This window comes from Hyla sarda, chromosome 1, assembly GCF_029499605.1.
Source record: "Hyla sarda isolate aHylSar1 chromosome 1, aHylSar1.hap1, whole genome shotgun sequence".
In the NCBI taxonomy this organism is placed as follows: domain Eukaryota; kingdom Metazoa; phylum Chordata; class Amphibia; order Anura; family Hylidae; genus Hyla; species Hyla sarda.
This window is the reverse complement of record NC_079189.1, coordinates 158,402,944-158,426,495: the sequence shown is the minus strand read 5'-3', so window position 1 is coordinate 158,426,495 and position 23,552 is coordinate 158,402,944. Positions and strand designations below refer to the sequence as shown.

Genomic DNA, 23,552 nt, shown 5'->3' with positions numbered 1-23,552 from the left:
TTTATCATACATTAGTGGCAGTCTTTATGTTTTTGCAATATAGTGTTCCCCACATGTGGTTTTAACCTGTTAAGGATGAACGGCGTACAGGTACGCCCTTGCATCCTGGTACTTAAGGACCAATGACGTACCTGTACACCCTGAATTCTTAAGCAGTTTTGAAGTGGGCGCAGGAGCTGCGCTCGCTTCAGAACAGTGAGTATCGGCTACGCCGCTGCTCATCATTGACCCTTTGGAAACCGTGATCAATACTGATCACAGCGTCTAAAGTGAAACAAAAAATCTCTGGTAATTCAGAGTGGCTCACACACAGTAAACTGCATAAACGTTAAAAAAAAAAATCAAACACCAGAAATTCTGATTTTTGATCACATCATTTATCAGAAAAAATATATATAAAAAGCGATCAAAAAGTCACATCAAAGCAAAAATGGTACATATGAAAACGACAGATCACGGCGCAAAAAATGAGCCCTCAAATATTCCTGTATATGAAATATAAAAACGTTATAGGGGTCAGAAAAGGACAATTTTATGCATATGAATTTTGTTAAAACAAATTTTGCATTTTTTTTTTTAAAGTAGAAGAATAATATATAAATTGGGTATCATTTTTATCATATTGACCTGCAGAATAAAGATAATGTATCATTTTTACCATAAAGTGCATTGCGTAAAAACCAAAATTGCTGTTTTCTTATAAATTTCTACCCACAAATATGAATTTTTTGGTTTTATGGTACATCTTATGGTAAAATAAAGTACAATACGTCTTGCAAAAAACAAGCCCTCATATGGGTCTGTAGGTGGAAAAATAAAAGAGTTATGCATTTTAAAAGGAGAGGAGGAAAAAACTAAAAAGCTAAAATGAAAATTAGCTGGTCCTTTAAGGGGTACTCCGCTGCCCCAGCATTCGGAACATTTTGTTCTGACTGCTTGGAGCTGCGGGGTCGTGATGTCATGAGGGGCGTGGCCATGACATCATGACACTGCCGCCCGCACCCATCATTCTAAACAATGTTGCACAGAGATTGCGGGGGTTCTTCCCTGGGACCTGTGACTATTCATTAGATAGGGGATGAGATGTCTAAGTTTTTAGGTTTTCATTTTAATGGACAGAAACACGACTCAAGTAACAGAAATAACTGAAACAGCCCTCTGAAACATCTTTTGAAATGAAGTCGGAAGAAAATACTTCTCCTTTTTTCCTGGTATCTACAACAAAGGCAACATTTAAAAAAAAGTTAAATACTTTAAAATCTGTCAGCTGTGACAATGCATAGCTGTAAGGGTATAAAAGTAAACTACCTTTCCTGCAGCTTATGGTGGTTGCCAAACTTATAAAATCACTTTTTTAATTCTCAGCCAAGTATCTAGGAGGCAGCGCGAAGCTGCTCAAGTGTCATAACCTGGCACGCCTCCTCCCTTACCCACTCCTCCCAACCTAAGGGCTCTGTATATCAATAAAGGAGGGGCTGAAAGTTGAGGGCAATCAAAGAGGTGTGTCAGGCTGTGGCTTATGAGCATTTCAGTCCTGCCTCCTTGACACTTAGCTGAGAAATAAAAAGGCGGCATCAAATAGAGCTAAGAAAGAAAGTTGTGTAGTTCAGTCTGACCACAATGCTGCCACCTCTGTCCATGTCAAGAACTGTCTGAAGCAGGAGAGGTTTGCTATGGGGATTTGCTCATGCTCCAGACAATTTTTTTTAAATAAAAGTAATTTACAAATCTGTTTAACTTTCTGGCACCAGTTGAATTTTCTTTAATCCGGAGTACCGCTTTAAAGGGTACCTCTCATCAAAAAAACGTTTGATATATTATAGATTAATGTATGCAGAATAACTTTACAATTGCATGTTATTAAAAAAAATATGCTTCTTTCTATTTAATTTTCCACTTTGAAGAAATGACCACCAGGGGTCTCCCTACCAGTCCTGGCAGCAAGCATTTCAGACTCATGCTGGAGTCCTAAACACTACGAGCTGCCATTCTGCTTTGTTCACAAAGGAGAACACTCAGAGCTGCCAGCCTGCTTTGGTCACAGCCTGTTTGGATGTGAACAAAGCAGGCTGGCAGCTCTGAGTGTTTAGGACTCCAGCATGAGTCAGAAATGCTTGCTGACAGGACTGATCGGGAAAAAAACAATAGAAAGAAGCATATTTTTCATTAACATGCTATTGGAAAGTTATTCAACATTCATTAATCTAAAATATATCAAAAGTTTATTTGATGAGAGGTACCCTTTAAGAATATGGCTAGCTTGCAGTGAGTATATTGACCATATGCATGGTATTACCAGTACTGACTATAAATCTTAACTCTTTTTTCCTGTTTTATTTTAACTGAACTTTGGTGCCTACAAAGTTTCTTTCTATAGCGACGTAAAGTGACAAACTGAAGATCACAAAATGATTGAAGATGTCTTAAAGTCATAGCCTTAAAGAAGTTAGTATAGAGATTAAATTTGGTGAACAGTTTGCTAATTGAATTTACTACTATATGTACCATATATGCAAACTAGACATATGCCTAAAGCAGCACTGCTCAGGAGGCAGCAGAGATATTGTTTCTATTGATTCTTGTGTAGTGTTTAATTTAATTTATGTATTATTCAATCAGGGGCCTAAAGCAAAGTAAATCACTAACTAAACATCTAATCTCTTTATTTATAAAAACTAAAAAAAATCTCCCATCACCAATGATTGATGAAGGTAGGGAGGTAGATAATTGGATTTATTGTAGTTAGATAGATAGATAGATAGATAGAGCATAAATAGATAGATAGATACAGGGCCGGATTAAGAGCATCATGGGCCTGGTGCTGAAGACTTTGCTGGGCCTAAAGTTGACACAACACAACAGCTGGGTTGCGGCTATTTGTGGGTTTTAGTGCAATGCCATTTACTTACATTATGTGCAAACAGCATGATACACAGAGTGTGACATAGGTAGGTATTTAATTGGGTTGTTGGCTGGCTAGATAGGTAGCTGGGTCGGTTGCAAGCCTGCTGGATTAGTAGTTAGGTAAGAAGCTAGCTAGGTAGCCATGTAGGTAGCTAGCCAGGTACGTAGAAAGGCAAGTAGGTAGTTAGCTGGCTTAAATCCCTATCAGGGCCGTTTTTACACATTGGTGGACCCAGTGCAAGACTGTAGAGGAATAGTGGTGCAGTTGCCCATAACAACCAATCAGATCGCTTCTTGCCTTTTGAGAAATGAAAGAAGCGATCTGATTGGTTGCTATGGGCAACTGCACCACTCTTCCTCTGCACAGATAATCTGTTTATAGGCCTGTATGTTTATAATAGTTCATCTACAGTATTATAACCAGGGCCAGATTAAGGCTGCCTGGAAGACGGAGAACTTCATTATGTTGGTACAGTTCCCCACATTAGGTGCAGTATAGTTCCCCCACATTAGGTGCAGTACAGTTCCCCACATTAGGCGCGGTATAGTTTCCCCACATTAGGTGCAGTACAGTTTCCCCACATTAGGTGCAGTATAGTTCCCCCACATTAGGTGCAGTACAGTTCCCCCACATTCGGTGCAGTACAGTTCCCCCACATTAGGTGCAGTATAGTTCCCCCACATTAGGTGCAGTATAGTCCCCACAATAGGTGCAGTATTGTTCCTCCACATTAGGTGCAGTATAGTTCCCTCACATTAGTTGCAGTACAGTTCCCCCACATTAGGTTCAGTACAGTTCCTCCACATTAGGTGCAGTACAGTTCCCCAATATTAAGTGCAGTATAGTTTCCACCACATTAGGCACAGTACAGTTCCCCCACATTAGGTGCAGTATAGTTCTCCACATTAGGTGCAGTATAGTTCTCCACATTAGGCGTAGTATAGTTCCCCCACATTAGGTGCAGTATATTTCCCCCACATTAGGTACAGTATAGTTCTCCACATTAGGTACAGTACAGTTCCCCCACATTAAGTGCAGCATAGTTCCCCACATTAGGTGCAGTATAGTTACCCCACATTAGGTGCAGTATAGTCCCCACATAAGGTGCAGTATAGTTCCCACATTAGGTGCAGTATAGTTACCCCATATTAGGTGCAGTATAGTCCCCACATTAGGTGCAGTATAGTTCCCCACATTAGGTGCAGTATAGTTCCCCCACATTAGGTGCAGTACAGTTCCTCATATTAGGTGCAGTACAGTTCCCCACATTAGGAGCAGTACAGTTCCCCCACATAAGGTGCACTACAGTTCCCCCACATTAGGTGCCACACAGTTCACCCACATTAGGTGCAGTACACTTTACCCACATTAGGTGCAGTATAGTTCCCCACATTAGATGCAGTACAGTTCCCCACATTAGGTGCAGTACAGTTCCCCCACAGACATACAGCCTTCAGCCATATACAGAGTATGGCTGGAGGCTGTATGCCTGTTTACTGCCCCAGAAATGAGACACCTAATGGCCAAAACTTTAGAGGTGTTTTTCTAAGTTAGTCATTATTGGTAAATGAAATTATTATTATTATTATTTTTTGAACAGTGACCATTTAACTAATCCCAATATTTTTTGAGGGATAACCCACCCCTTTTATGATGGGTGGTCTGCTGGATCATTTAGGTTTTCTAAAAATGGAACTCACTTTAAAAATTCTGCCAGTGTATGCACACAACTATATTTAGCAAGCTATAAATCATAGTACCTCATATACATATTTGACATATTACACTCACCTTTCCATTTCATAGGGATCCGGAAGCAAAGGACTTGTAGAAATGCAGGATGAAGTAGACTTATCAAATGTATAAATATTACCTGAAAATCCAGGAGGAACAATTGTGTAAATGTAAACTACATTATAATAGCAATAATCACAACAGGGAAAGTGCATCTGCAAGTGGTATATGTGGAAGTGAAATAGTTAGGAGAGATGCAGTAAAGGAGCACTGAGCGAGGTACTGTAGCATTCTCTTGTTCATGGGATAAAGTTGCAGTATCTTGTAACACTTCTGCAATTAGTATTAGGGATCGACCGATTATCGGCCGATATTCACGATTTTGGACATTATCGGTATCAGCAATTTCCTTGCCGATATACCGATAATGCCCCCCCCCTGCCTCGCCTCCTCGGCCAGAGACCACCATCACTGCCGCCGACCCATTATCTCCCCCATCCCAGGTTTTATAATTACCTGTTCCCGGGGGCCCGCGCTACTTCTGGCTCCTGCGACATCCTGCGGCGCCCTGCGCAACGCAATGATGAGTGGCGTCCTCAACTCGACATCACCGTCAGTGCGCACAGTGACAACTCAGGATGCCGCCAGAGCCAGAAGTAGCACGGACCCTGGGAACAGGTAATTATAAAAACAGGGATGGGTGAGGCAATAGGGCAGTGGTGGCAGTGGTGGTTGGACTAGGGAGGTGGTGGTTGTCTCTGGCCCCGCAAAAGCCGCTGCAGTTCATTGATTTAAAGCGCTAAATCATTGATCTACAGCGGCTTCTGTGGGGACGGGTAGGGGGAAGTAGCCGTTAATTTATACCGGAATATCGGTATAAGTTATCGGCTATCGGCCTGAAAGGTCTCAGATTATCGGTATCGGTCCTAAAAGATAATTGCAAGAATGAGCTGATGTAAAGGCTGCAGCACTTGCACAAACAGTGCAGGAACATTCAACAGCTGACTAGTGGAGGTGTCAGGAATCAACCCCTCACCAATCTAATACTGATATTCCATCTTGAAGATGGGTCATGAAATTTTTAATGCTAAATATTTTTGCTAAATTTAGCATTACTGAGTATACTTACTACCAGTGACAATCTCAAAGTATGGCTTTCCTTCCTCCACAGATGCAACAGTAGCCAATTTTGCCTCTAACTTTTCTCCATCAATAAACTTTCCACAGAGGGCAGTATTTTCATCTGGGTAAACATAAGCAATCTTCTCACCAGTCATCTCCCCATGTTCGTTGACTTCTCCCACAAGGCATCCTCCATCCTGTAAGAGAATGTAACCAACATCTGCTTGCATCAAAGAAATTCAGTAAATAAGACATTTTGAAAATAATATAAAAGTGGAGCTCAAAGATTACTGGACAAACTAATACATTTATTATGATGCAATCATATCGGGAATGGGAGAGGAAGCCTACATCTTAGGGTGCATTCACACCACCATTTTGCAATACAGCTGAGTCAGATAGTGACTCGGGTTGGTCACTTTTAAAAGGTATTAGTTTTATTAACGGCAATTAAAACTGATACGGTTTAGAAATGAGCTGACTGTAGTCACCGCTCCTCCGGTCAAAGGACCCCGGGGACCAGGGTCACGATCTACTGCTATGGCCTATGGTCCATAGCAGTAGGGGTCGGGACCGGAGGTCGGAACACTGAATATGATATACCGCTGGTGACTTAACATGCACGCGTCCTCCTCGATGCACTGCTCCGCTCTGCTTTACTCCTATGGGCGCACGCACGGGACGTCAGTAAAATAACTGCGAGCGCTACCTCCCAGCGGCCCCTGCTTTTTTAAGGTTAAAGCGGGGGCCGCCGCAGAGAGGTAACCATTGGGACATCCTTGTTTCCTGAAAAGATTTTTCGGGACACAGGGGTGTCCCGAATGTGACGGGGGGGGGGGCCCATGTGGGCATGGGACATCGCCTGGCCGGACCACTTTTTCTGCAAATATTGCTGTCGCGGGCCACCCGTGCTGTTCGATGGGCCTATTTTAACGTATTTTAACGCCCATACGTTAATCCGGCCCTGGATAGATAGATGGATGATAGATAGATGGATGGATAGTTAGATAGATAGATAACAGGTGATAGATAATAGATAGATAGATAGATGATAAGCATAAGCATTTGAAATATTCTAAAGGGTTACTAACACAAATGGTATCTTATGAGACCCTAAAGCCTTTATGTAGAATAATGCACTACTAAGTCTGCCCCATTGTGTTTTGAATTTTTTTTCTAATTAGTGTTTCTAAAGAATATTCCAAATGCATTACTCTGGTTATAGGTTATTAGGCAAAAAAAACAAAAACATTTTTGTATACCTTTGATTTATTTATACTCGAAAACTGGCGTAAAAATATGAATAAACCTGTGCCAATATATGGAAAACATAGCTAGAGAGTGGGGACAGCAAAGAAACATGCCTTGTGAAATGGTACAGTAGAGGTCCCACCAGATGTATTCATGTATACATGTGCCTGTCCATCATGGATTGATGTAGAATGAAAAGTGGAGTGCTCTGTTGAAGAGGATGCCAACCTAAAGAGCCCAATTGTAAGACTTGTCATGGAATCAGATGGAAGAAAAAAAAAAACTTAGCAATATATTGGTGCTCCCACTCAATTCTCAAAGGAACAATGGACATTTCTCCAATAGGTGTAATTGAAGATTAATAAAACATTTTGGGGGCTCCTTCTCAAATCTCAATCTGATGAAAAGACAGGAGCTCCCAAAACATGTTATTTATCTTTATGCATTTTGGAAATAAATATTTCTTCAATTTCACCTATTGAAGAAGTGTCTGGTGTTCCTTGGAGAATTGAGTGGCATTGCTGACATGGAGCCTTGTTTTTCCTTTCTTACCACAAAATATGGAATAACCTAAACTATCTGAATGTCTACAGTACATACTGCTTTCTATATTAAGTTAATGATTTTAGTATTTTCAGTAATAAGTGATCCCACTACCTTATATACAGTATCTCCCCCAATATATTCCTGTATATTTAGTCAGTATAGTATAGTATAGTTGTGACCAGTTGTGTTTTTTTTTGCATATGTGCAAAAATGACTCTTTCCACCCTTCACGTAGTCTGGTCTGCTAAACAGTAGGTCGCCCAAATGCTAAGAAATTCCCACATAGTTTTACATGTTCTTCCTGCTGATCGTTCTAATTTATATGTGGTTAATGGTCTTCATTACATGTAAGATGTTCTTTATGATAATATAACCAGAGATAAACTAATGTGCTCCTTCTATTAATAGTTTTGTATATAATAAATTGACAAATATGCCTTCTGGGAATCTTTCTCATACGTAAAAAGATCTTTTTCCTATAAGCGTCTAACTGTATGGGAAATAATAGAGCTCCCTTTCCTTGCAATCAGTTTCCTTTGTCTGCAGTGCAGTAGCATATGACAGCATGTAACATACTGTACAACTGTACAGCCTTATATCTCATGTGCTTGTATCAGAGAACCTGGCAGTTTTCTTATTTATATACCGAACTTGGAATTACTAATGCTTGCTACACTTAGCTCATTCTATATATCTGCAGGATGCAGGCCCTACAGAAGTGGAAGAGGAACACCATGTTTTAATTAAGACCAGCCTTGCATCAATGTCAGATAAGGCACAAACAGGTTAGCCGGCTCAGATGCCACAGCTATATCCATTACTTAAGTGGAGCATACACATATTATGACCATTATGTTTAAAATAGCCCTGAGCCACACAGAATGGAAAGTGGAGTCGGAATTCCATGGTTTATTACAGTAAAAGGGCAATAAGCATCTGTAATATTAGCAGTGGCAGAACACAAAATTGCTTGATAGCATTTGAAAAGAGAACCAGTCATGTGAATTGAATTTTCAGCTTGGGGCCTAAGAGGCCAAATTTAATCATCCAGCTGAAATTATCGCACAAGTCAATATTCCCCCCTTCCTTACAAAATAAAGAGAAAGAGAGCGAGAAATGAATTCTCCATTCTGAAGTTCAGCAGGTGGCCTTGAGGCTGATAACCAACTGGATGAAATCTAAATAACTTTGCCGAAACAAAACCAGCAACAGAATTGATTGCCTTTCAAGTTAAATGAAAGTGGCCCTACCCAGTCAATAAGAATACAGAGCACTCACATACTACGCAGTTCGCTTTGAGATCTAATAAAGAGCAACCCCTTCAGTCCTGAGCTATGATTGGCTGACAAGTTCTGTAACTACTAAAGTCAATTTGATCTATTGATTTGTGCCAAGTTAAAAACCCCTTGTATTACAATCTAAATCGCTTTTATAAGTGCTCCTGTAAGGCATCAGCAATCACAGCCGGCTACCTATAAGCTGAGCAATTCAGGGATGTGCTGGGTCCATACGTGTATTTTAAGGAAGAACGTGACGATGTGGCCATTTGTATAGACCAGGTAAAATAAAATCCAATGAATCCTTCCAAATGTCAGTTATTCACATTAGTCAGACAATTCAATGAAATAATGGAGCTTGTCATTAAAGGGAAGGTGTCATCAGAAAATGACCTCTTGCTTAAATCAAGTTTTTATGTGACACATCGTTTTGAGAATTTTCAGTGACATTTAGTTCTAATTTTACATTTTACTATCTATATTTTAAAATAATCCTGACATTTTGCAGTTTTTATTTTCACCACTAAGCCTAATAATAATCTTAGACTTCTTATTCTGCACAGATCACTTTCCAGCAGTGTCCTTCTTATCATCAGTGGTAGGATTACAGTAAAGGGAACACCTATGCATAGATAAGACGGAATCAGACCATTCACAATAGACAATAGCCAGAGCTTAGCCTCCCTATTTTCTGCACAATGAACTCTGCACAGGTCACAGAGCATGCCTAAAAACCTCTCCTGTAAAGGTCAGTGAGTCAGCTCAAGTCTATTGTTTCCTAGGTCCATGGTGCTGGTTATAAAGCGTATCATGGAGCATTCTGAAAACAGAAAAAATTTAAATTATTGAAGCTTAGTTAATGCAGTATTCCTCCACTTTTGCCTTGAATTCCAGATGAAAGAAGCTATGTGAGCTCCAGAAGCTGCCTTCTGTATAACTGGGGGTCAGAACGTCAGCCATTGTGGAAAGCTATCTTTGGTCACACTCCTTTTACCCCCATATTCACCTCGATCAGGACATAAGGTGAGAGCGACCTCTATCTCCTGGACAATCCCTTACTATCTCCAGACTCCTCCAGGAGAAGGAGATAGAGGTCACTCTTTGTTATGAGCAGAAGCTGGATGGATATTGTGACTAGATGCGCAGGTATTGCTCAGTCTTAATGAACGATTAGATATGCCTCTTTTTTTGTAAAAAATAATTTTTTAATGGTCTTTTTGCCTAGCTAGCTCAATTACCAGGTGAATTATTTAGTTATTTTGCTTTTTTTTTCTTCTTTTTTTTTTTGATCTGCTGTCCACGTCGGGTGATCGAGTTTTGACCTCTGCGCAATGACGTGAATGAGGCCAGAAGAAGGGCATTACCAGCAGTCGTCTCTGAACACCCCACGCCGTAGCTGTCTTCCCATCCACCGGGAGATCCGAAGAGGAGTACAGAGACATTTATAATGCGGTGAGTGCAGGATCCTTTTTCTTCATTCTCTAAAGTGATAAATACCATATTTTCATCCGTTCTGTCAGTGATTGTGTCAGGAACTGTGAATGTTCAAAACTAGATTCCAATTTGTCATATTCCGGCAAATGAATAATCACTCTGAACATCATTTCACAACTGTACATTTTACTTACACCTTCAGTAGTTTTTATGCTTAAATGGCTGCAAGGTGTAATCAATCCTGAAATCCCAGCTTTACCACCAGTCCTTTGGTACATTAACAAACATCACAATGCATATTAATAACCACATTTTACTTTATGTTAAAGTCCATCTCATTGCTGTTTATGGATGTGGCTGCTAAAAAAAAATAATCTTAGGTGCATAGCCAGAATGTTGCCTTTCATAAGTGCATTCAAAACTTAAAGTAATTGACTTTGTTTTGTAAAACTTAATGGAAGGAACATAGGGGGTGGGGGAAACTCAGCTCCTCTTGGCGTAAAAATATAGTTTTATTAAGGTTCCATTAAAATTGTAGAAATAGGACAATAAACAAAAAACACCCAATGGAGCTGTCTGTGTGGAGGAGCTATGCATGTGTAAGTAAAAGATCTGAATATATAGCAGAGCTATACGTGTCTGAGCTGTGTATGTGCAAGTAGCAGAGCTATGTGTGTGGCTGAGCTATGTATGAGTAGCGGAGCACACAAAAAAAAATAGGAGAAGTATACATTCTTCTACCATTATTTGCTCTGTTAAAGATCCTGGAAGCGCTTTGGTACAGCCCTGCACTCTGTGAAGAGACTGCAGAGGTAAACAGGGAGGAGGGCTGTAGGGAGGAGACTGCAGTCTGGACACACCCCTGAGGCTCAGCTGCTATCAATTAGGCAGCTTAGGGACAGGATGTTTACATGCAATGAGAGAAAACATCATCACTGCTTGGGAACATCCACAGAGTTCAGGAGAATACCCTTTGCAGGAGAACATAGATGTTTACAGCTAAGGGGAAAAAAAGAAAAGGCTGGACATGATCAAAGGCCATTACCAAGGAAGGCTGCAGTGTTCTGTACAGTGATGACAATTACACTTTAAATCAGGTTACAATGGCCTCTTGTACGGATCTGCAAAATACCCAGTCAATCATCACATGATCAACACACACACACAATTGTTTTACCCATTAAAGTCCACAATATGTTTTTGTTGACTCAATAAACAAGGTTCAAACAATATTTTGGTCAGTATCTGTTCTTCATTTTCTTCATCTAAAATACAGAAAAAGAATAAAAGTTTACCTGTTTTGCCACACAAGGATGCTGTCCGGGAATGCTGGGAGTTATAGTTTTGCAACAGCTGGAAGAATCCTTGTTGAGAAACACTGGCTTACCTATTTGACAAAGGCTCTCAAATTCATCCCTGGTCTTTAAAAAAAAAAACAAAAAAAAACACTTTATTAAAAAATGGCAGTGCATGACATGTCACTTAGGGTAAACTGCCATAAGATGACAATTGGGGGGGGGGCGGTCTTACATCTAAAGGATTCAGTGTTGATGGGCGCATGCGCGCAGCTCGCTGAGCAGGACGAGCGGCATCTTCTCACCTGACACAGGGCTGAACAGTGATGGAGAGGAATCGAGCAGGTGGCTCACAACGCTCCTTATCTCAAACTATACCCGAGATCTTCAGGTCCGGTCAGAAGTCCAACATGGCACCGACCACTTCGCGCGCTTCCAGTCCTGCAGCTCCAGAGGAGGAGGACATCGCTGATGAGACGCCACAACTGGTACTGCCGACTGACCCGATGAACCCTACAGAGCTGTACAGGTCCATCCAACTTATGTTCAAATCGGAACTCACTAAAGCTGTGGCGGACTTTGCTAAACAGGTGGGCGATTTGGGTAATAGAGTGGCTGATATTGAATTGAGAGCGGACGACCTGGCAGAGGCTATAGAGACTGACAGAAACGCTATAACCGAGCACTCTGACAAACTTGACTTTTTGGAGCTTAAAATAGAAGACCTTGAGAACCGGTCTCGCAGGGCCAATGTGCGCATTCGTGGTTTACCAGAAACCGTAACTGACCTACAAGGCAAAGTCTCAGCTCTCTTTGCGGCACTATTGCCTCAGACGGATAGCACTCACCTGCAGATGGATAGAATCCACAGAGCCCTGGGACGCCCTAAAAACCCTGATGTCCCCCGGGATGTTGTCTTGCGCATGCACTATCCTGAGATGCGGGACAAACTATTACAAGCGGCTGGCAATGTTTCCCAGCTCCCTGATATGCCGCCATCTGTCCAGCTCTACGCGGATTTAGCCCCGTCGACTCTGGAGAGGAGACGGAACATGAGACCGGTCACCCTGGCCTTACAAAAAGCGCAAATCAAGTACCGCTGGGGGTTCCCCTTTAATTTGCAGTTTAATTTCCCGTTTTTACACTGTGCGCACTCCTTCGGAAGCTATGGAGATTTTGCATCGCGAAGATATCCCCTACGATGAGCACGCCTCACTACCATCTCGCTCTCCCACTCTGAAGAGGCTCTGGCAGAGAGCTGAAGTTCCCCACAAGAGACAGCGCTCTCAACCTCACAAACCTGGCTGAGTGGACTTCTGGACTCTCACCTTGCTCCATATCGGCTGTGGAATCCACCCACTGTGATGGGGGACTTTGGGACTTTCCTTCTGGGGACTGATCTGGATATCCCTACCTCCAGGATCGCGGGGGTAACTGTGCAGTCTGCAGTGGACTTGTGTTTATTGTTGCTTTACCTGCGTATATAGCATACTAGTTACCGTGCCTACTTATTCCTATTATAATTTTGGTATGCAGATGTAGGTTTTCTGCTTTCACTATATTCTGGCTGAGGTTTACCTTATTCTCTTTTTCTGATCTTTTCTCTAGCTTTTACTCTTCAGTGGGCCACTTGCTCACTGCTCACTACTCCCTGTCGTAGCAACTACCTCCTTCTGATTCTTCTACACTGACTTTTTACTTTCCTTTTTTACTAGCTGGCTCTCATCCTTCCCATTTCTACGGATGCCTAGCCCTGGGGGATTCCGGCGGGGGTGGATTATCTTGTTGTCCTCTCTCCTGGGATGTATGTGGAAATAGGATGTTTTGGTTTAATAGTTCTCATGTTGCCTGTCTTCTCAGGGTATTGTCGTTTTGTGTTTACTTTACCCCCTGTTGTTTGTCCGCCCCTTCCTCCCTTTATAACCTGCTTACCTCGCTCCCCCCTTTTTTCTGTTTTACCATGTGATTCTCCTGGAGCTCCGCAATTCTTTTGGTCTTTTCAGTCTTTACATTTCTTTAAACAATATGCACCTATATCAGCATCCCCTACACTTCCCTTATGTGTCATGTCTTGTCTCATAATGTGAGGGGATTCAACTCCCCAACTAAGGCTGGGTTCACACTACGTTTTTCAACTAAGGTTCCCGCATACGTTTTCTATCAAAAACCGTATGGGGAAAAAAAACGTATGGAACAGTATGGGGAAAAAGTAAACCGTATGGGTTTTTAAACAGTATACTGTTTTTAAAAGTGCATACTGTTCCGTCCGTTTTTGTAGAAAAAAAACCCATACGTTTTTGAAAATTTTGTCCATTTTTAATGGGAGGGGTCTTGGGTGGGGACTTTAGGATTCAAATGCGCATGTGCAAAGTAAAAACGTATACGTTTTTCCCGTATGGAACCGTATACATGTGCGTTTCCCATTGACGTCCATGTTAAAAAAAACGTATGCAGTTGCAGTACGGTTTTTAAACCGGAGTCAAAACCGTGGTTGACCACGATTTTGTCTCCGGTTTAAAAACCGTACTGCAACCGCATACGTTTTTTTAACATGGACGTCAATGGGAAACGCACATGTATACGGTTCCATACGGGAAAAACGTATACGTTTTTACTTTGCACATGCGCATTTGAATCCTAAAGTCCCCACCCAAGACCCCTCCCATTAAAAATGGATAAAATTTTCAAAAACGTATGGGTTTTTTTCTACAAAAACGGACGGAACAGTATGCACTTTTAAAAACAGTATACTGTTTAAAAACCCATACGGTTTACTTTTTCCCATACTGTTCCATCCGTTTTTTTTCCCCATACGGTTTTTGATAGAAAACGTATGCGGGAACCTTAGTTGAAAAACGTAGTGTGAACCCAGCCTAAGAGGAGGAAAGCCTTTATTGACTACCTAAAACATGATCCAGATGTCATAAACTTGCAAGAATCTCATTTCACTGCCTCCTCCTTCCCTAAATTTCTACACAAAAACTACACTCGCTATTTTATGGCATCCTTCCAAACGAATCTAGGGGTGTGGTTACCTTGTTGAAAAATTCCTTTCCATTTACTGTTACTGGCACTCTTGCTGATGGGGAAGGCAGATACCTTATACTAGAGGGGATATATCAGGGAAAATCTATGTGTATTGTGAATTCCTATGCCCCCAATGACAACCCTCTTTCCTTCTTTGTCATGCTGGCGACCAAATTGCAAGATATTCACTATGACTACCTCATATGGAGTGGAGATTTCAATATGGTACATAATGGTGTACTAGATAGATCTAGCACTGTCTCATTTCGCCGCACAGGGGCTCAACAGAGACTCTTACTTAAGACCTTTGCTGACCTTGATTTAGTCGATACCTGGAGGGAACGTAACCTGCAGCAAAGAGGCTACACCTATTACTCTCCCTCCCACCACCTCTATACACGGATTGATTGGGTTCTCACGAATTCATCCACACTAGCTCACCTATTGTATGCTCGCCATATACCATGTGTGTGGTCGGACCATGATCTTGTTTTGTCTACTTTCCGTATAGGTACCCGCTGCTCTACTCGTTTTTCCTGGAGACTCAATGAGTCCTTGCTCTGCAGACCACATATCCGCACCCGGCTCGAGTCCGACCTCTCTGATTACTTCTCTTCTAATTCTTCTTCTTCTGCGGATGCGGGATAGGTCTGGATGGCACATAAGGCTTACATCAGGGGTAAGATTATTTCCTTAGCCTCCAGCCTAAAGCGGGAACGCACGAGGGCTCAAACTATGCTGGAGAATAAGCTTGCCAGGCTAGCGGTTGCACACCAGCTCAACCCATCTATGTATCTTCTCCAAGCCCTCCGTACTACCAGGTTACAGCTGGACGCGGCTCTATCTGATAGGACGGAAAAAGCCTTACGCTGGACGAAAGCCACTTACTATAAATGGGCTAATAAGCCTGATCGCCTTCTGGCCTCATTGCTAAGAAATAGACAAAATATTAACAAGGTACATAGAATCCAATTAAAACCTGGAGTGCCGACTTCAGACCCTTCCCGGATCTCTTCCGTCTTTCATTCTTTCTATTCAGCTCTTTATGGAACTAGCCAATCCCCCCCTTCCCCAGCTTCTATCTCTTCTTTTTTATCCTCCATTTCTCTTCCTTCTCTTTCTCCCTCTGCCATAGACTCCCTTAACTTACCTTTCACATCCGAGGAGGTTGATGCCACAATTTCCGATCTACGCCTGGGCAAGGCTCCAGGCTAGATGGTCTTTCTGCCCTATACTATAAGAAATTTGCCCCTATCCTAATTCCGCATATTGTTGCTTATTGTAATAAACTACTGTCGGGTTCGCCTATGCCCCCTGAATTCCTGCAGGCATCATTGGTGGTCATCCCAAAGCCTAATAAAGATCCCCTGTTGCCCTCCAATTATAGACCCATATCCCTTATTAATCTAGATACCAAGTTGTTTACGTCCATCCTTGCTCGGCGATTGAATAAACTACTACCCAGTCTTATCCATAATGACCATGTTGGCTTCATCCCTGGCAGGCAGGCTCCCGACAATATTCGAAAGGTCCTAAACATCATACAATGGGCCTCAGTTAAGAAAGTTCCTGTGTCGATACTGGGTCTTGACATAGAGAAAGCTTTTGACACTGTTTCATGGCCATACTTGTTTGGAGTTCTATCTGCCATGGGATTCGCCTGTTCCTTTGTGAATGCGCTATGAGTGCTATACTCTAATCCGGTAGCTTACCTTTACCTACCATCAACCACCCCCACCCAAATCTTTATATCACGGGGCACTCGCCAGGGGTGCCCACTTTCACCTGCCTTATTTGCACTGATTATGGAACCCCTGGCGTGCCTCATCCGTGCCCACCCTGACATTACTGGACCTACTATCGGATCTTCCCAATATAAAGTTAATTTGTTCGCTGATGACCTCCTACTCACCTTAACGAATCCACTGGTGTCTCTCCCAAACCTTTTCCCACTATTAGACCGTTTCTCGACCATCTCGGGCCTGGTTGTTAATAAATCCAAATCGGAAGTCCTTTTCTGTAACACTCCTCCTCGGATTTCTAACGCTGTCTCTACTAACTTTCATCTTCGTCACTCTTCTTCTTTCCTCCCCTATCTTGGTATCTCTCTTCCTGCTTCCTTAGTAGATTTATATAAGTTAAAATATCCCCCTCTATTTCGATCGATTAGAGCAGACCTAGCCAGATGGAATCTTCCACACATCTCTTGGCTTGGACGTATCTATTCCGTAAAGATGGTAGCATTGCCTAAACTCCTGTACCTTTTCAGATCTTTACCCATTCCGATTAGGATGGTAGATCTTCAAGGATTACAGAAGGAGATCTTTGATTTCATATGGCGAGGTCTTAAACCTAGGATTCCCCGGCGTATTATGTTTTACCATAAACGTATGGGAGGCCTTTCCGTTCCTCAGTTTGTTAATTACTTCACAGCTGCCCGTCTGGCACAATTATTGTTATGTAATGCCCCTTCTTCCTACCCTAGGTGGGTTTCTCTAGAGAATGACTTACTCTCACCCTATACTCTTCAATCCCTTATGTGGTCTGTTCCCGCTGTCTCCTCTCTGGTCCCCCCTTCTGCTGCGATCTCTCTACATTCTCTTCTTCTCTGGCGTTCGGTGCGGTTCAAGCTCAAACTACAATCTCCTATCTCTCCTGTTACTCCCCTGTTGGCAAACCCTTCCTTTCCCCCCGGTCTGCAGAGGTCGGACTTTAGTTTGTGGACCTCCCAGAATTTATCTCTGCTCCACCACTTTCTTATACGTAAGGAATTAATCTCCCGAGCCCTCTTTGTCAGTAGATACAATCCTCCAACTATAGGTTGTCCCAAGTTTTCTCCTACTGGCACTCCCTGATATCCAATCAATCCCTTACTGACTATTCCTTTCTGGAATCTGCCGCCATATACTCCCCACTACGTAAAGGTGCCCTTTCCTTGATTTACTCGGTCTTAAACCACCCCCCTAAGGATAGCAAACTGTTGTTCATGACTCAATGGGAAGAGGATTTTGATATGACATTAACACTTCCACAATGGCATGAATGCTGTGCCCAACTAAGTAAGGATAGCTGGCAAACTTCTCTAACTGAGACGGCTCTAAAAATATTACATAGAACCTATTATGTCCCCTCCAGGTTGCATGTTATGTTCCCCACAGTTTCTCAGTTGTGTTTTAGAGGTTGCCAAGAGACAGGAGACATGAAACACATTTGGTGGAAGTGCCGGCGGTTTGTGGGACTCTGGAGTGAGGTGGTAGACCTCCTCTCTTCCATATTACAGGTTTCCTGTCCTATAGACCCTGCCTTCTGCCTCCTTGGCCATAGACCCTCTTGCCTTTCTTATTCTAAATTTCGTCTTGCACAATTTATACTTTTGGCAACGAGAATACACATAGCAGCTAAGTGGCGATCTGACACATTATCACTGGACGTGGTGATTATGAAAATTAATGATATAATGTTATCTGAACGGTTGAATGCTGTGCGTGGAGATACGATGCAACATTTTGCTAAAGTTTGGGCACCCTGGGTTGACTCGTCGTATGGAAGAGATGTTTCCTATTATCTTTGTCTATGACATAGATCTGTCTTTATTGACCTCCTCTACTGATATGTATATTGACCTGTTCAATTATTCCACCTGCATGGTGCTATTGTGTCTGTTTGAAAGATCTGTTCCAGTGGAGCTCCGTAGATAATATTGTTCCCGGGGTGCTTTAGAGCTCCCCCTTCTTCCCTACTTCCCCCCCCCTCCTTCTCCCCTATTTTTCCCCTATGTTTATTGTACATTGATTCTTATGTACGAGCTTGGGTTTCGGCCCATAGGTTGTATTACTTATGTGCCTATGTTATTGTTCCATTGAAACTGGTTGTAAGATTTTATTCTGATCTTCAATAAATTTACTCCTTTTTGACACTAAAGGATTCAGTGTTTTCTAACCTTATACCACTCAAGGAGGTTTGTATTTTGCTGCAGGAAGATCCCCAGGTTGGGGAAAATAGAACAGTCATTAATTGACATGGTAAGTAACAGGTACAAGGGTCAAAGCCAGGACTGGAACAACAGGTACCAGAATAATTATTTCAAGAACAAGGCAATGGATAATCTTAAGTGTTCATTCATTGTTCCCTGTATGCAAGAGAATAGGATGGAAATCAGACCCTGAAATAAAAACCAGGTTTAAATAGAAAATGATTATACATGGTGAAGGAGATTATCTGCTGGCATCTGAAGTACTTTATGTAGGAGATTAGCTCTGTAGAACCAAATGGCAACAAAATAGCAGTGAGAGACAGGAACAAGAAAGTAATGTTTAAACAGGGCTTCTCCTGTCTTAATTTTTCTTTAAGAAAATTAATACACACTTCACACTCATCAACACAAAATTCATAAAGGTGGCTTACTACCAGTCACCCAGCAAAATAAACAACAAACATGCCATTCACCTTGGTGGTGCCGGTTCCTTACAGCCTTACTTGCAGACTGATTCCTACCTAATTTTAAAGCCCAGTGATGAGCTGTCTTCAGCACCTGTGCAGATCTGGGCTAGTCTAAAAACTCAGGAACCTAGGAAGGGGATTAAAGGCCCCACTACCAATCTGCCTTTCATCCCATAAAAATCTATTAGGTAACAAAACTTATCTAAGTCCCTAGCAAGCTAAGTCTTGCCATGGATTTAAACTATTTCTGGACTTCCATATCTCACCCAGTTTTCCTGGATAAGCTATGCCCTTTTTAGCATTCAAGTATTCACATACGACAGGTTCCTTGGGGAAATGTCGCTATACTTGATGACCATGTATGTCAATGTCTCACAATTGCAATCAGGAAAGGCAGATGGAAGCTTTAATCGCTCTGCTGGTATGTCACTCAAACAAAAGAGTATTTTCACAAACAAAATATTTTATTTAATTAACGCAACACATTTCAAGGCTGTTATCTCCCCTCATCAGGCGCCTAATGAAAGCTCAAACAGCCTTAAAACGCGTTGCGAGAATAAAATAAAATACTCTTTTGTATGTGAGACATACCAAAACCATGATTGAAGCTTCTGTTTCCTTTCCTAAATGCCATACCTGTTACCTGCTTGTCTAAACAAGACCACCTAGACCTGTGATTCCACACCAGGGAGTGCTCCTCGTGTCTGTGCAATGTATTACAATGGTCGTGATGATTCCACAACGGAAAGCTAGTATGTGCACATTCCCATACAGATCAAACAAGAAGAGGGGGGTCAACTGAGTAACCATCCAGGATGAGTATCACGTGCCTTAGTTATTACAAACACCACAAAACAGGCAAACATTTCTATGTTCTTACTGATAAATACTTACCTATAATAGCGCTGATACACAATTTACATAATTTCTATGTTCTTGATGATGAAGCTGGGCGGTGAACACATTACTAGATGGATCAACCTGCAGCATAAATGCATGAATCAGATTTTTAATATACAGTGACCAAAAATCAATATAAAAAAAAATACTAAATTAATCAGGCACATGCCCCACCCTCATAACAACACAAAATTTTGCATTTGTATTTTCATATCGGCTTTCCTGCTGTTAAATGTGAAATGAGGTTATGAATGTATTTGTTCAGTGATTGTTATCCTGACAAGCACATGACACAAATAAAGCTCAAAAAAGGCATTTAGATGATAAATCCAGGTGTTAGAACAGGAATAGCCCAGCCGACACAGTCTGCATAATCACATCAACCTTTCAGACTCCTTGTCAAGATCCTTGAATATTGATTGCCTTGCAAACATCAGGTAAATCATGTAGGATGCTTAAATTCTTCTCTTCAGGCGGTGTAATACTTGTTTGAGAACATGTCGGCAACCTGCCCGTTCCCTCAGTGCTTCTTGTCAGACACCATAGTCTGTGGTGTAAACCATTGCTTTAGATTTACTGCTGAAGGTGACTAATTCTTTGTCCAAAACAGTACAGATCATTATTAAGGGATCTGGTCAATAAAAGGGCAAAGGGAAACAAGCCAGACCCACTTCAGGGAGCCTGGTGCCTAGATGAGCTGAATTCCTGATGTGTATTTAAGAAACCTAGAAAAAGAGAGAAGTTGGGAAACGCTGCAAAGAAGTTCAGAAAGAATGATCTGCAATAAAGTGGAGCTGCTTTAAGGATTCTCAAAGCAAAGTGCTAAATATGACTCTGCTGTATAAATTATTTAGCTTCAAAGACGGGAGATGGGAGGCTCTTGAGTTGAAGGCATTAGTTGATTTTAAACCAGTGTTATTCTGAATATGATTTTAAAGTCTAAATCCTGTCTAGCCAAAGAAATTCATATGTATTAAGGACAAAGGCATACATTCTTGTTAAATAATGCTTTATTCCAGTTTTAGGAAATGTAGGTAAATTCAGTGCGTGTAGATTTAATTCAGTAAAATAATGCTTCCAATTGACTCAGTATATTCAGATGAGCAGTGGTGATTGTGCTCTGTCCCTGATCTGATAGATTATGAATAGGGAATGTGTTTTCTGACTGTCACAAAATAGGACAAATGACACATTTCTGAATGCTGTTTTTCTTCACAGAGCCTTTTCATCTACTCTCAGGCAAATGACATTTAGAAGTATTTGTTATGTCTTGCAATGATTATTTCTAAACTTCCGTATTGACCCATGCAAATCTGGAAACGCAACAAAGAAGCAGGGAAATAATCGGCAACTCACCGCGGCCAGCTGAGTAAATCTTTTATTTCATACTCACAAATGTATCATATGGAAAGAGGGTAGTGGGGGGACACAGGATGGCGACCAAGCTCCGTTTCGCACGATGATCGTGCTTCCTCATGGCCGGAGGAAGCACGATCATCGTGCGAAACGGAGCTTGGTCGCCACCCTGTGTCCCCCCACTACCCTCTTCCCATATGATACATTTGTGAGTATGAAATAAAAGAAGATTTACTCAGCTGGCTGCGGTGAGTTGCCGATTATTTCCCTGCTTCTTTGTTGCGTTTCCATGCACTATTGCTAGTCAGAGCACCACCTCCAGCATTCCCAGTCTAAGTCTGCCGTTTCATCACTGTTCTATGCCTAATGGGGAAGTAGTGCCGTGCTGGTTATCTACGAACTGTGTCCATGCAAATCTGGACCTACCGCAATAACTTGTGCCTCACATATGTTTCAAAGTAGCTAATGATTATGCGATATCAACTGGCCTCTGTTCACATTGAGTTTCCTCTGCACATTCCAAACTTTCCTAAAAGCATTCATAGGCTCATATTCACCCAACAGCAGCCAAAAATGTGTCCTTTTGGCCTTAGTCAGGCAGTTATGTTGGTATTAATGGCTTTAATTTACTTATCATTCTGGTCTGTAAGCCATAGTATGGCATACAGTGGCATTGGCCTTGCCTTTATGTTCTACACATATGTCAGGTGATTTTCTACGTGTGTATGACAAACATGCAGGGGGGAAAGAATGTGACCCAAGCCTTAGACTAAAAGATACAGTATCTCACGTGAGTACACCTCTCCCAATTTTGTAAATATGTTATATTTAGCCTTTAAACCGGTTTGATAACAGTGTTTAATGTTGGGTCCCCTCAAAATAACTCAACACACTGTCATTGGCCTCAAAGTGTCAATATTTTGTGTGGCCACCATTATTCTCCAGCACTGCCTTAAAGAGGTTCTCCTCCCCTAGACATCTTATCCCCTATCCAAAGAAAAAAGGATAAAATATCTAATGGCAGGGGGTCAGGCCACTAGGACCCCCTGTGATCACCGGGCCGGCACCCCAGCATTCTAAATTATTTAAATGCCAGGTTCGGGCAGCTGTGGTCATGGAGTCACGCCAATCCGCCTTCATACATGTCTATGGGAGAAGGCGAAACAGCTGTGGTGGCTCATCACGCCCCCTTCCATAGACATGAACGGAGAGGGTGCGGCATAAAGTCACAGCCGTGGCCACCTGAACCTGACATTATTTTTAGGGGACACAACAAAAAACACTATTATACAGGCTGTGCACTCAACACTTTACATTGTGGCAAAGTGTGAGAACTTCAGTGTTTTCACATCAAAAGATATAATAAAACTTTTACAAAAATAGGAGGGGTGGACTCACTTATGAGAGACGCTTTACATCTAGAAGATACAGAAGCAACTTTCAGCTGTTTTAAGCCATGCTGGTATCATGTTCATATTAATAGTCATAAAAAACAATTATAATTGACCAAGCAAAAATCATACCAGTAGTCTAGAAAGTTATAAAAAGTTATGCTTTAAATCATCTCATACAACAGAAAAAAGTATAGCGCTTAATTTGTAGATCTGCAGGTATAGTGAGCTACGCTCCCTTGAGCAGTAGAAACAAGTTCATGTTATTATGTTATGCTGGGAGCATAACATCCAAGAACACCTTATGTATACAGATCCCAATGCTGCTGCAGGCTCATCCAACTAAATCAGGGACTGGTCAGAAACCTCTTGTACAAGTTTGAAATGCCAGAGCTCCTCCACGAGCAGAAATACATTGTATAGCTTTTTATCAGATGCAACAATCGCCAAATGCTTAAAAGTTAATGCTGGTTTATTACAATAAAAATGACAAACAGACAATGCATTATCTATATTTATAAAACTCAATGCGGGATATTTATCAAATAATTTAGACTGGTTTTTCCAGTCTTAATTTGTCGCACAGAAAGTCGCAGTCTAAATATGTGCGTCTTTTTTGAAACTTTTGCTCTAGAGGATTTTTAGAACATGATGCATTCTAGTCTATTATAGACGAAATGCATTGGAAAATGCATTGTTGCTGAGTTTGTCAAAAGCGACTTTACAGCGACAAGTCGTGTCGGCTGAAAGTACCCCGAAATGTCAGACCATGCTGGAGCAGGTTTAAATACAGTCTAAAGCATAGATCATGCAGTCTGTGCACAGAATTTATCAAGAGCCGTGCGACTTTTGATAAATTAGGCGCACAATAGAC

General features: G+C 41.7%; 2 long non-coding RNA genes across 2 annotated transcripts in view; one reads left to right on the top strand and one right to left on the bottom strand.

Moving 5' to 3' along the window:
- LOC130360731 (uncharacterized) overlaps positions 1-23,552 on the top strand; it is a 168,796-nt gene that overhangs the window by 75,135 nt on the left and 70,109 nt on the right. Inside the window, exon 2 of the long non-coding RNA XR_008890776.1 lies at positions 10,151-10,287. This is a non-coding gene — a long non-coding RNA (uncharacterized LOC130360731). The remainder of the gene's footprint in view (positions 1-10,150; positions 10,288-23,552) is intronic.
- Positions 3,301-23,552, bottom strand: part of LOC130360728 (uncharacterized) — a 99,267-nt gene continuing 79,015 nt past the window's right edge. The window contains exons 2-4 of the long non-coding RNA XR_008890774.1: positions 19,926-20,012; positions 5,769-5,958; positions 3,301-4,778 (exon numbers count right to left, since the gene is read on the bottom strand). This is a non-coding gene — a long non-coding RNA (uncharacterized LOC130360728). The remainder of the gene's footprint in view (positions 4,779-5,768; positions 5,959-19,925; positions 20,013-23,552) is intronic.